The following is a 12,583-nucleotide window of genomic DNA, read 5'->3' on the forward strand; positions in this document are numbered from 1 at the left end:
TCAAAAAGACAGCACCTCCCACCTATGTTCAGAGCAGCACTGTTCACAATGCCAAGAGGTGGAAACAGCCCACCTGGGCATTAACAGAGTAATGGAGAAACAACATGTGGTATATGCATACAATGAAATTATTCAGCCTTAAAAAGGAAAGAACCTTGAGGACATTATGCTAATCAAATAAGCCAGTCACAAAAAGACAAATACTCTATGATTCACTTACATGAAATATTTGCGTAGTCAAATTCATAGAAACAGAAAGTAGAATGGTGGCTGCCAGAAGCTGGGGGGATCGGGAAAATCAGAGTTGTTTGATGAGTATCAAGTTTCGGTTTTGCAAGATGACAAATTCCTGTAGAGAGGTTGCGCAACAATGTAAATATACTTAACACTATGAACTGCACACTTAGAAATAGTTAGAATAGTAAATATTCTTTCATTTTTTTAACCACAGTTAAAAATAAACAGAAAACAGATATTCTGAAGAAAGCATGTAGCCCTCTGAGTCTTAATTTCCTCACTGGTAATTGGAGGCAAATATATATATGCTGTCCTCTGACTATACCTCACAGGGCTATTTTGGAGCTAATATAAATTGATGACTTCGAACGAAAAAGAAAAGAAAGACAACTCTTTCCCCACAAGGAATTCTGGTGTCAGTGGTTTAGATAATTCAGTTTCCCTTGTGGCCTGTGTATCTCCCATTCCCCCTCTCTATCATTCCCAGGCTCTCCCGTTCCCTCCACCTTGCCCATCTTCCTCCACGATTTCTTTTAATGTTGGCGTGCCTCAGCATTCATTCCCTTCTCTCTCTTATGCTTCTGTTCTCTCTGGGACTTCACTGACTCTCAAGGCTTCAGGTACTGCCATGGGCAGATGAACACCAACCTTTAACTCTTGTCCACAAGCCCTTCCTAATTCAAACTAGTTTGTGCTACTGTCTATAGGACTTCTCTCCATGAACCTCAACTCCGCATATTCAAAACTGAACTCATCCCCAGCCCCCACAAATCATCTCCAAGGTTCTACTCTCAGTGAAAGGTATGGCCATCTACGTGGTTGCATAGAAAGAAATCCGGGAATCACCTAGTGATTGCCTTCCTCTGCTCCCCATTCTCAGCCCTTAAAGGCCTACTTTCAAGAGAAGATCTCAGGCAAGTCATTTCTCAAAGGTTCATTTCTCTCTTGAGTTACTCCTGGAGGTGGCTGCAGGGCGGCTGAGCTCTGCTTTGTATGTCTCTCTTCCTTCGATGATCCAAGCCGGAGGACATGCCATTCTTCTGGCAAGGGGGAAAAAGACAGGACTGAAATTTGCAATGGTTCTTGATGTTTCTGCTTAATCTTGGTCTCAATTACTTCCACTTAGAAACCATCAGCTAAAACAAGTCCTATGCCCAAGTCTGATGTCAGTAGTCTGGGGGAGTGCACTTCTCCAGGACACTGTCCCAGCACAGAGGTTGGGAAGGTAAAATTCTCCTGTCAGGAGGAGTGAAGAACTACAGCCAATACTATAACTTACAATACCTCTTGCGTGTGAGGCTGACTCCCTCTGGAGAGAGGCCACAGTTAGAGGGGTGCCCAGCTGTCCTCCAACCTGAATCCCGGGAGGTGCTGCTCTCCTGAAGGGAAGTCGCAGAAGCCTTGTAGGAAAAGTGTTGGTCTCATGGGAAAAGATCTGGAAGATCAATCCAAGGTGTAAAATGCCAGGAAATTCGCTTCGTGTTCTGGCTTCCTCTTGAGTGTTTTCCACTTGCTCATGACCTTTGTACAGGAATCTACAGGAATGAATACCTGGCAGCAATGTCTGGACATTGTGACCCCAGGCCTTGGAAGGCCCCTGGCCTAAACTGGTCCAACGAAGGACCCATCTGTCTGTGGTAATGTGGAATCCCAGCAGAAAGAGGCAGAAGGCCAATCTCTCCTGTGGCTGGTGAGATAGCTTGTGAAGTGGGAAGTTTCAGGAGGCTGCCATTCCTCTAACCATCTGCACTGAGCAGCAGAAAAAGCCAGTCTTTGGAGAAAAAAGACAGAGGCAACCCATCAGCCAAGTAGAGAAAAGAGGGGAGAAGGAGAAGCAGCATTTCCCAAGTTCCCTGCAGCCCTCCTCTTCCCAGTTCTTGTCATTCCTGGGGTGAGCGTGTTTTCCCTGACTCACCTCTGCATCTTACAATGAATTTCTCTCTTTAGCTTAAGCTAGCTTCAATTGGTTTGTGTGGCTTGCAACCAAAGGTGCTTGGAGCAATTCACATTCACCATGCTGAGCCTCAGTTTGTTCAGCTGAAAAATCAAGATAAGGACTGTTATTATAGCAGAGAGAGATCATAGATGGAGCAAAATGACTTAGCAGTTTTGCTCTGAATGTTTGAAAAACAAGAAAAACAATGATGAAAGCCAGTCAGAAATGTATCAGACATTGCAGACACTGTTCTAAGTATTTTATACATGCTAACTCTTTTAATCTTCTCGTCAACCTTATTTTGTATAGGTTCTGTTCTTACCCTTATTTTGCAGGTGAGGACACTAAGATATAAGAGAAGTTTAAAAACTAGCCAAGGTCACATAAGACTAGGTAGCAGAATAATACGCTTGGCTTTTATATGTTTCCTCATCTGTAAAGTGGCACAGATGATAGGTTCCCCAGGGTTGTGTCTTAACTAAAAGTCTTCACGGTGTATATGATACATAGTAAGAACAGATTCAATAAGCTCTTCCATAAGAATACTCATTGTAAATCTATCTCCTTTATTGCATTGCAAATGAAGAAAACAAGACTTGCAAATGTGAATGGGTATAATTCTGTTTACATGGCAGGAGACGGACTCATAACATTCATTAACCTAAGCGGGGAGTCGGCTTGAGAATCTGTAGTACTTTAATAAAATATGGTCTAAGGCCGTCTCTTTCTAGGGAACTCAAGATTTCACACTCTGCAGTGCCTGTTGACCATAAACCTTTTTTAAAAAAAAAAAAAAAATCATCTCAGCTTTGAGAATGGCAGGTTTCAATTGGACATGAAGTAGGAGAGAGCAAGGAATGGGAGAATGACTATACTGTACTATATCTCGGGGGTTCTGTGGGCATCAGGCCATGTTACAGATAGAAAAGGGAGCTCCAGGAACTGAAGTAACCAACCTTCAGTAAACAACCAGGGAGCTGGAGCCCTGGGTTTCAAACACAAGTCTCTCTGACCCCCGTTCTCTGCTTCCTTCCCCATTCTTAGATACCTGTTGTTGTTTACCAAATTACCCAGAGCCAATCGTTTGACAGAACAGTCAGCATTTATTATCTCACAGTTCCTGTGGGTCAGGAATTCAAGAGCAGCTTAGCTGGATGGTGCTGGCTTGGGGTTTCTCATGAGGTTACCGTTCAGGTATCCCTGGGGCTGCAGTTACCTGCAGTGTGACTGGCGGCAGGGTCCACTTCCAGCGGCCTGGCTGGTGGTTCGCTGCTGGTGGCAGGAAGGGAGACTTCCACTCCGCCCCACGTGGGCCTCTCCACAGGTGGGGTGAGTGGCCTCACAGCATGGTGACCGCCTTCCCCCAAAGCACGCAATCCAAGAAAGTGAGGGAGCCAGGGAAGCTAGGCTGGGCTCCGAAGGGACCTGGATGTGACCTAGCCTCAGAATCACTTCCACCACATTTTATTCATTAGAATAAAACGGATCTCCTTCAAGGGAGACAAATGAGGCTTTGCCTCTCATAGGGAAAAGAATGCTGGACATATTTTAAGGCCACCACACATAGCAGCATGAGAAAGCATTTGCAGCTGGGGTCTGAGGTTGCCTCTCCCCTGCTAAAAATGAGTCAGAGCCTTCTAATACCTGTCAGGTTAAAGGTCAGTATCTTCAATGTGACAGCAAGGCCGTGCAGGCAATGCCCACGGCATGCCCCAGCCTCAAGACAGGACTTTCCCCCTCCATCCCACGTACCTGGACTGCTTGCATTTCCTCCCAAACGCCACGCCCCCTGCCTGGGGCCTCTGCCTCTGCCCCTCCCCCAACCTGCTCTTCACTTCCTGACTTTTGGGTTTGCTCATCCTTCAGATCCTGGCTCCAAAGTCACCTCTTCAGAAAGACAAATATCATATGATCTCACTTATAAGTGGAATCTAAAGAACAAAATAAACAGATGAACAAAATAGGTCCAGAGGTATGGATGCATGGAACAGAAGCACAGACCTGCAGGGGGGAGGAGGGCTTGGGGGAGAGGGGACAGAAAGAGATTAACTAAAGAACATATATGCATATATGCATAACCCATGGACACAGACAATAGTTTGGGGAGAAGGGGGCAAAAAGGGAGAAAATGGGGAACATCTGTAATACTCTCAACAATTTTTTTTAAAGCTACTTCTTTATCAAACCTTCCCTGACCTCTCAGACCAGGTGAGGTCCAGTCCGAAGCTTTTATGAAACCTTGAAATGTCTGTAAGGATGCTTTTCATTTGCACTTAGGCAAGGATGTGCTTATTTGATCTAAGCCGGTCCCACTAGTGTACAGTGCGGACTGAGGCTGCATCTGCCGCTTAATGGCCGGTGCATCCCCGGCACTCCGCACAACACCTCGCACGTAATGTGGAGTCCATTACAGATGTGTTGAAGGAATGAATGCCCAGACAATGATCTTCTCCCAGCCTGGGGTGTGCGAGCGGAGAGGGAGCCACCTCTTTGTAAGCAAGTGTGTTTCAGATCAGGGTTGACTGGGTGACTTTCCAGGTTCTTTTCTTTCAGGGGAGGCTTTGAGATTCTGTCTGCCTCCTGGGGTGACTCACCTCTGGCCCAGGTATCAGGTCTTCCGGCTCCTAGGTCACGCCTTCTGAGGGGCAGCCCCGCTCAAGCTCAGCCGGCAGCTTGCTACTCATAGCAAGCCACGGAAAGGCTGCGTTGGAAATCTCTGGGAGCGGCTGCCTGGGGCTCTAAGGGGGGCTCAAGTGATGGGGCCCTCTATGGCTCCTTTAAGAAGTTTTACAAGGTTAAGGTTTGCTCTAAAAATAAGCCCACAAGGCTTTTTAAAAAGCTCCTAAAACCATATGTCCACAACGTCCATTTTTTTTGAAGGGCCAGCGAGCCTTTCACGCTTCAAAAACCACTCCTTGGCTCGCCTCCCATCGTGGAGAAAGTTCAATATGTGGTGTGTTTAAAAACAGACCTGCTTCTAAGTCTTCCAGAATCTGCACCTGAAAAGTTCTGCTCCTACCAAAGGGGTTCAAGATGGTGATCAGTATGCACGAGGCCTGGGACCCCAGAGGCTCGGCTCCTTCCACCGTGAGCAGCTGCCCCAAATAACCACAAAATGGCAATTAGAGAGATTGGCTCAAGTCTTTCTCTTCTGTTCCCTCTCTTCCCCCATAGGACTCTTGATATTAGGGCATGTTGTGGATTCTCCTGTTACATGTACACACATGCACGCACACACGTACAGGAGCCATGGTGTGCCCAAGAAAATGTCCTCCCAGACAGAGCACCTATCCAGTAACAGACAGCAAATGAAGAAGAGCGTTCCTTTGTTAATGTCTTTCTTTCCTTTCTTTCTTTTTCTTTCTTCCTTTCTCTCTCTCTCTCTCTGACCACATATAGAATATCTATCTTTCAGGTGGGGAGGCAGGGGTTAAAGGTTAATAGAAAGAAATAGAATCAGAACTGCATTCTCACCAAAGACATTTTGCAATTGGTAGGGATATTGGAGAGAAGTATGGGATCTGATGCTCCCTATTTCGGCCTTCTTGAATCCTTCAAGCCTCAGCAAGGAATCCTTACTGATCTCTTTACATACATGAGGACACTGAGACCAAGAGAGGTTAAGGCTATTACTCAGGATCTCACAAATCTGTCAGCCTCCAGGCACACACATCTTGCTGCTTCCCTAACAGAAGATGGACAGCTGTTCTTAAATGGCCCTAGTGCGGGGGGACAGGGATCAGTCCCACAAGAGACATATCAGGATAACAGGAGATGGGAGGGTAGAGGAAAGAGATCCCTTCCACCTAAGAGGATCAGAGAAGGTCCCCGGGGCCATAGGAGTGGGTTCTCTCTTCCCCAAGGAGCTCGCCTCCATCTCCTTTCTGTGTAAGTGACACATGTCCAGTTTCTATGTCCAGTTTCTGCACAAACATCAAAGGCTGAACCACCTGAGAGATGATTGCCTAACTTCCGCTCAGAGTCAGAGCATTGTGGGGAGGGAAGGAAGCAATCCTTCTCTGACACTCGGACAGGTGTCCCCCAGCTTGTGCACATACACGCTCAGCGACAGGGAGCTCACTGGCTCATAAACAAGGTGAGACAATCCTGACGATTGCTGAATTTATTCTTTCTGTCAAGTCACACCGTGGTCTCCACCCACTGGTTCCATATCCTGCATGTTGGAACAGCATCAAACTGGTCACCTCCCATGACCACAATGGCCCTACAGATGGGTGGAGACACTTTCACTTACTCCCCAATGCTTCTCTTCACCGAACTAGACATCCTCCGCTCTTCATGCTGGTATAAAGGGGTAGTGTAATAGGTAGAAAGTGCATTGGTTCTAGAAATAGACCATGGAGGTTTGAATCCCGGCTTCACCACTCACTAATTATAAATCTCTGGGCAATTTATTTCACCCCACCGAGCTTAGGTTTCTTTATGGGCAAAACAAAAATAGTACTATCTACCATAGAGGACTATTGTAGAGATGAATTGCAGCAATCCAGATGGAAGAATAATCAGATGCCTGGAAGATAGTAAATATGTAGAAAAATGTCACCTAGTGTGAGAGGAACCCTTCTCTGTTTGGGGACAGAAAGAAATGAGCAGAGAGCTCATTTTGAAGGACTATGGCACTGAGGCACTTAGGAACCTGAGATAGGTACAGACGAACTGAAATGTCTCAGAAGACTTCTGAATGACCACACAGAGCAGAGATTCTCAAACTTCAGTGTGTGCTAGAACCTTCTGGAGGGCTTGTTAAACCCTGAGTGCTGGGCCCTAGCCCCAGAGTGTCTAGTTCAGTGGGTCTGATGTGGGGCTTGAAAATTTGCTAAGGCTGCATGTCCAGGGACATGCTTTAAGAATCGCTGTCCTAGAATTTAAATGGTGATCATGTGACAAGTTAAGAATGATTTTTCCCCCAAGCATGATGCACATGCATTTTATATCTTACCAATCAGTCCTCCTAACAGTCCTCTGAGCTTACTATATATATAGCATCATTTTCTCTTTAGAGATGAAGAAACCACCATTGGAGGCTTGTTAACTTGCCCTTTCTAACATAGTCCATGGAAGAACTGAGATTGAAATTTAAGTCAGATCACCTCCAAAATTTGTGTTCTTAATTACCATTTAACAAATGAGTAAACGGAGGCACACAGAAGTTAGACCTTGACTAGGTCACCCGTGTAATATGTAGTTGAATTAATTTCAGATCCAGATCTGTCTGGTCCCCCAAGTCCAAGGCCTTAGCTCAGGCTTCTGTGCAAGGCGGAGGGTATTGCAGGCTGGGACCCTCCCAGCACGGAGCCTGTGACCCCTCCCCTGGTGCAGGATTTCCATTTCGTCCTTTTCTCTTTGCTTGACTTCTCCGGGTAATTGCCTCCTTTCTCCAGGCACTTGATAGGGGAGACATGGTCTTCCTGGGGATCGAATGACTGCAGCAGGAAAATAACTTAGAACAGGCAGTTCTTCATGCTTCCTCAGCTGGTGTTTTTCCTTCAGAGCCTGGAAAGAAATGTGGCCTCTGCACACTTTAAATTGGACCATCAATTATTTGTGTCCTGAATATGCAGAGCTCATTAGCGCTGTGTTGGCCACAGCAGAGCACCTGGGCTGAACAAAGTAAACTTGCTTTAGCTATTGCCATCTGAGCCTCCCCTCTGAGTGCAGCCCAGCCTGGGCTTGCCAGGCACTAATGTGACCAATTATTTCTGTCCTTAGTTACTAGGTCATAAATCCTGCCTTGGCACCAAGTCCCTGGTTTCTGGTGGAAGGTTTGGTAAAGGAGCGACTCTACCTTCTGGTGGTGGAGGGGTGTGATGTTGTGGTTAGGAGTCTTGGACTTGAAGCCAGAGTATCTCCAGGACCTCATTACGGCCTGTCAATAACCAGCTGTGTGTGACCATCATGGTCCCATTCTACTCCTCAACTGTAAAATCGGCAGAGTAATACCCAAGGTTGCTCAGTGACACCAGGTGTGAGAAGAGGGCAGGCATCTCTAAGGGGCTACTGAGGTTACCAAGGCTTCTCTGAAGTCCCTGGTGTGGTTTCCTACAAGGAAGGTGCGGAGTGAATCCCAGGCTTCTTCCTGCTCTGAGCCTTTGCACTGACCCTTACCTGTCCAGAATGTTCTTCCTTCAGCCTTCTGCACACCTGGATTATTCTCACTCTCCAGTGATCTCCTGACATCACCTCTTCAAAGAAACCTTCACCGGCAACTGAAGTCCTCCCCTTTCCTCTCTCCACATGTCCCTGTTACTCTCTGAAACACCCCCTTCTTTTCACCGTCTTCAGCATGAAACACAACCTAGACGCACCTCGTTTATTTCTCTGATTGCGTGATGGTTATCCAATGACTTCACATGCTGCCAGATTGTCTTTGTGCGGTGTTCCGAAGGAGAACTTGCTGTCCCCTCTGCGAACTCCACTCCCCTGAGATTGCAATGATCACTCTTTAAAAGGCCCGTCTTGGAACCGCTCCTCTGGGCAATTCAGGTTTTTCAAACTGAACAACCAAAACAAAGTTGAGTGCTGAGGGTGACAACTGGTTTAAAATGTGAGTGTTCATTAGCCCAGCGTTACTGTTTTTATTGGTGGTCATTACGTGTTATAAATTTGATCTAATGTTTTTAAAAAGGCAGGGAAAACAAAATGGAAACAGACAATCCCTGCTTGGAAGGAGCTCAGTTAAAGGGAGAGAGACATGAAGTGGCAGACAATGGCAGGGCCATTTGCCGAGTTTGCTGATAGTGGTAATAAAAGACACAGGGGCTTGTGAGGTGAAGAAGGGCCCTGAAAGCAGCTTGAGGAAAGGCAGGGCTGAGAGTTAGGACAGCAGGTTCAAGGACCAGAAAGGAGCTCAGTGTAGGCCAGATGTGAGTGGCGGGAAAAGAGGGCTCACAAATACCTCTAGGGCCTCTCCATCCCCACCCTGACTTTGTGCTATGGCTGTGTGCTTATTTGTCTATCTGTTGGTCTGTCTTCTTGTCTGTAGTTCAAATCCCAGATTCCAAGTCTCCAGTACCAAGAAAATGCCCTCCCAGAATCAGCACTCAGTGACCATTTGCTCAATGAACTTGGAACGAAGGGCCAGGTTTTCAGGGCTCAGGGTACAGGTGCAATGGAGGTGGCGGGTGCCAGAGATATCTGCAAAGTTAGGGACAGGGCTCAGCAAACTGAGGAAAGACAAGATTTGGGGGAAATTATAAAATGTAACTCTAACTTTTGTTTATCAGGTATTAATTATCTACCAGATCTTAATGATATTTGTTTACGGCATGTAAAGCTAGGACTATGTTTCCCACATTTCGGTGTCACTTTGGCGAAATTGCTGGTCCAAGCTTTTGGGAAACATCTACACACCAATCTGAAAAGCATTTCCACATACATGCTGAAAGGCACAGTGAGGCAGTGGGAAGTTATCAGACTTTGGAATAAATAGATCTGTGTTGGAGTTCTAGCTTTCTACTTACTTTATGATTTTAGGCCAATTGCTTAACTTCTGTGAGCTTCAATCCTCTTGACTCTAACAACAGTGTCATAAAGCTTAGGTTTCCAAGACATTGCGAGTGCTGAGGTCACTAATGCAACTCATTGATACAAAACCAGTTGGGGACTTGGCAGCTCACTTCAACTTTGTTTCTTATTACACTTCACAAAAACCCTGTGAGGTAGGCATTGTAGTCCCACTTTATAGGTTAGGAAACGGGGCCTTGAAAAGAGTAAGTGCTTTGCATAGCAACAGGCAGCTAGCAAATGGCAGATCTGAGCCTTGAAAATCAGCTTAGATTCAATGAGGGAAGTGCATTGTTACCCATCCCTGCTGCACATCCACCCTTTGTGGTCTCTTCAGAAAAGCAGAGAAGAGATCCTGGGGAGCAACCACTTGCTCATTTAATGACTGCCTGGGATTTCTTTTCCACTGGGGGAGGGAAGTCTCCAGATTATAGTCTGCCCAGTAATTTAGCACTTTAGAGTTTTTAACATTTTCTTGTTTCTTTGCTCTTCAATAGCACATGAGCTAGGCAAGACAAAGATTACCATGCCCATTATATAGATGAGAAAATCAAGATGTACTTGGAGCAAAAGGACCACAGCTTCCCCTCATACTCTGGGTGGGTATATCCATACCATTTGCCACTAGGCAGACAGAAAAAGAAAAATTAAAGGAAGTTCAGAAGATGTGAGTATAGCCATTTCCTCCTCATTAAACTGGTGTCATAATCACCTTTTGTAAGGCCTACCATGAACCTTGTCAAAAAGTGTGGCATCTCTGGAAGGGCATCATAAACAGAGGAGTATTAGAGCAAAATTGAAATAGAAGCCATAGGGGAGGGGAAAGGGAACCAGATATCCAATGGACAGACTCTGGCTGGCCCCCAAAGTAGGGGGGGGGATATATACCCATGTCTCCCCACCCATCCACTCACTCACCCCTTTTCATTGCTGATCTCGCTCTCCACACAGATGTTGACATCTGCATCAAAACTCAACACGGGACCAGATATTGAGAAGAAGGCTACATCCATCTGTGCAAATATCCTTTTAGAAAGGTTATTTGGAGAAATACGTGCTCTAGATTCCCTGAGAGTGACTTGAGAAGGAAAGCGTTTTTTAAAATTAATTTTGGGGTTGCTTTCCTCCCCAACTATCATCCTCCTCCCCTACTACATAGAAAATTCACTTGGAAGTCTTCCTTTTCTCTTCTTCCCTCTTCGGAACAAGATCAGAATTTTCAACACATTCTTGTTTCCAAATGATAAAAAACCAGAATGGTGGCCAAGCAGGGAGCTCTGGACCCGGGAGAGACCCAGTTTGTTTATGCTGGTCCTGTGCATTGTCACCAGGCAGTCAGATGACTCAGGTTGCAGGACCAGCTCCACCCCTTTCCCAGCCTTTCCCAGCTGTTTGCTGTGAACAAATCACAGATAGCCTCTGAACTTCACTTTATTCACCTGTAAAATGGGGAGATGCCCCAGAAGAGTGGGAAGATCCCATGAGATGACTCCACGAGACATATTTCATAAAATGCTCTTCATGTGTATCTAGGGCAGCCATGGGCAAACTACGGCCCGCGGGCCGGATCCGGCCCATTTGAAATGAATAAAACTAAAAAAAAAAAGACCGTACCCTTTTATGTAATGATGTTTACTTTGAATTTATATTAGTTCACACAAACACTCCATCCATGCTTTTGTTCCGGCCCTCCGGTCCAGTTTAAGAACCCATTGTGGCCCTCGAGTCAAAAAGTTTGCCCACCCCTGATCTAGGGGGAGGGGTGTGAGGGATGGGAAGAGATTAACCAAAGACCTTATATGCATATATGCATAACCAATAGACACAGACAATAGTGTACTGAAGGCCTGGAGGGGGGTAGAGAGGGAGTGAAATTGGGGGACATCTGTAATACTGTCAATAAATTTAAAAATTAATTAATTAATTAATTTGTAAAATGCTCTTCATGTACAGTTATTATAAGGAACTTGACAGGCATGCTCCCCTTAATTTTCAGAGCTTTCTCTTCTTGCTGCCAACTCATACCTAGATATGGCCCATGGAAGAAATGTGTCAGTCCCAAAGATAATTATATCTTGAAAATGGGATTTGAAGGGACAAGGGGAGGAGAGGGAAGAACAAGCTTTTCAAATTACAGTAAGTGGGAAATCTTTTTTTTTTTTTAATATATTTCATTGATTTTTTACAGGAAGGGAGAGAGATAGAGAGTTAGAAACATCGATGAGAGAGAAACATCGATCAGCCGCCTCCTGCACACCTCCCACTGGGGATGTGCCCGCAACCCAGGTACATGCCCTTGACCAGAATCGAACCTGGGACCTTTCAGTCCGCAGGCCGACGCTCTATCCACTGAGCCAAACCGGTTCCGGCAAGTGGGAAATCTTGTATTGCTTTTGTCTTTCTTTTAAAATTATAGTTTACATTGGGGTAACCTATTGGGGAAAAACAAAACAAAACACTGTTCTGGAATCCTGGAAAAAGAGCTCTGCTAGGAATTCACTGAGTGACCTTGGGCAAGTCACTCTGCTGTCTGAACCTCACTTTTCTAACAAAGGGGCTTGCCTAGGGAGTTCATTAAAATAAATGCTGTATAAGAGAACAGACTGTAGACCCAAACAGACCTATCTTCAAATCTCAGTTCTTATGACTTACTAACCATATGACCTTGACCTCTCTAAGCCTCTGTTTCCTCATCTATAAAGCAAGGTTATTAAAAGTACCTATCAAATATGGTCATCCTGAGGATTATATAAAACTAGAGGCCTGGTGCACGAAATTCGTGAGGGGGGGGGGTGGGGAGGATATGTCCCTCTGCCCAGCCTGCACCCTCTCCAATCTGGGACCCATCCTCTCCAATCTGGGACCCATCGAGGGATGTCCGACTGC

This window comes from Myotis yumanensis, unplaced genomic scaffold (assembly GCF_028538775.1).
Source record: "Myotis yumanensis isolate MYYU_CA2020_CCGP unplaced genomic scaffold, mMyoYum1.0.hap1 SCAF_2, whole genome shotgun sequence".
Classification (NCBI taxonomy): Eukaryota; Metazoa; Chordata; class Mammalia; order Chiroptera; family Vespertilionidae; genus Myotis; species Myotis yumanensis.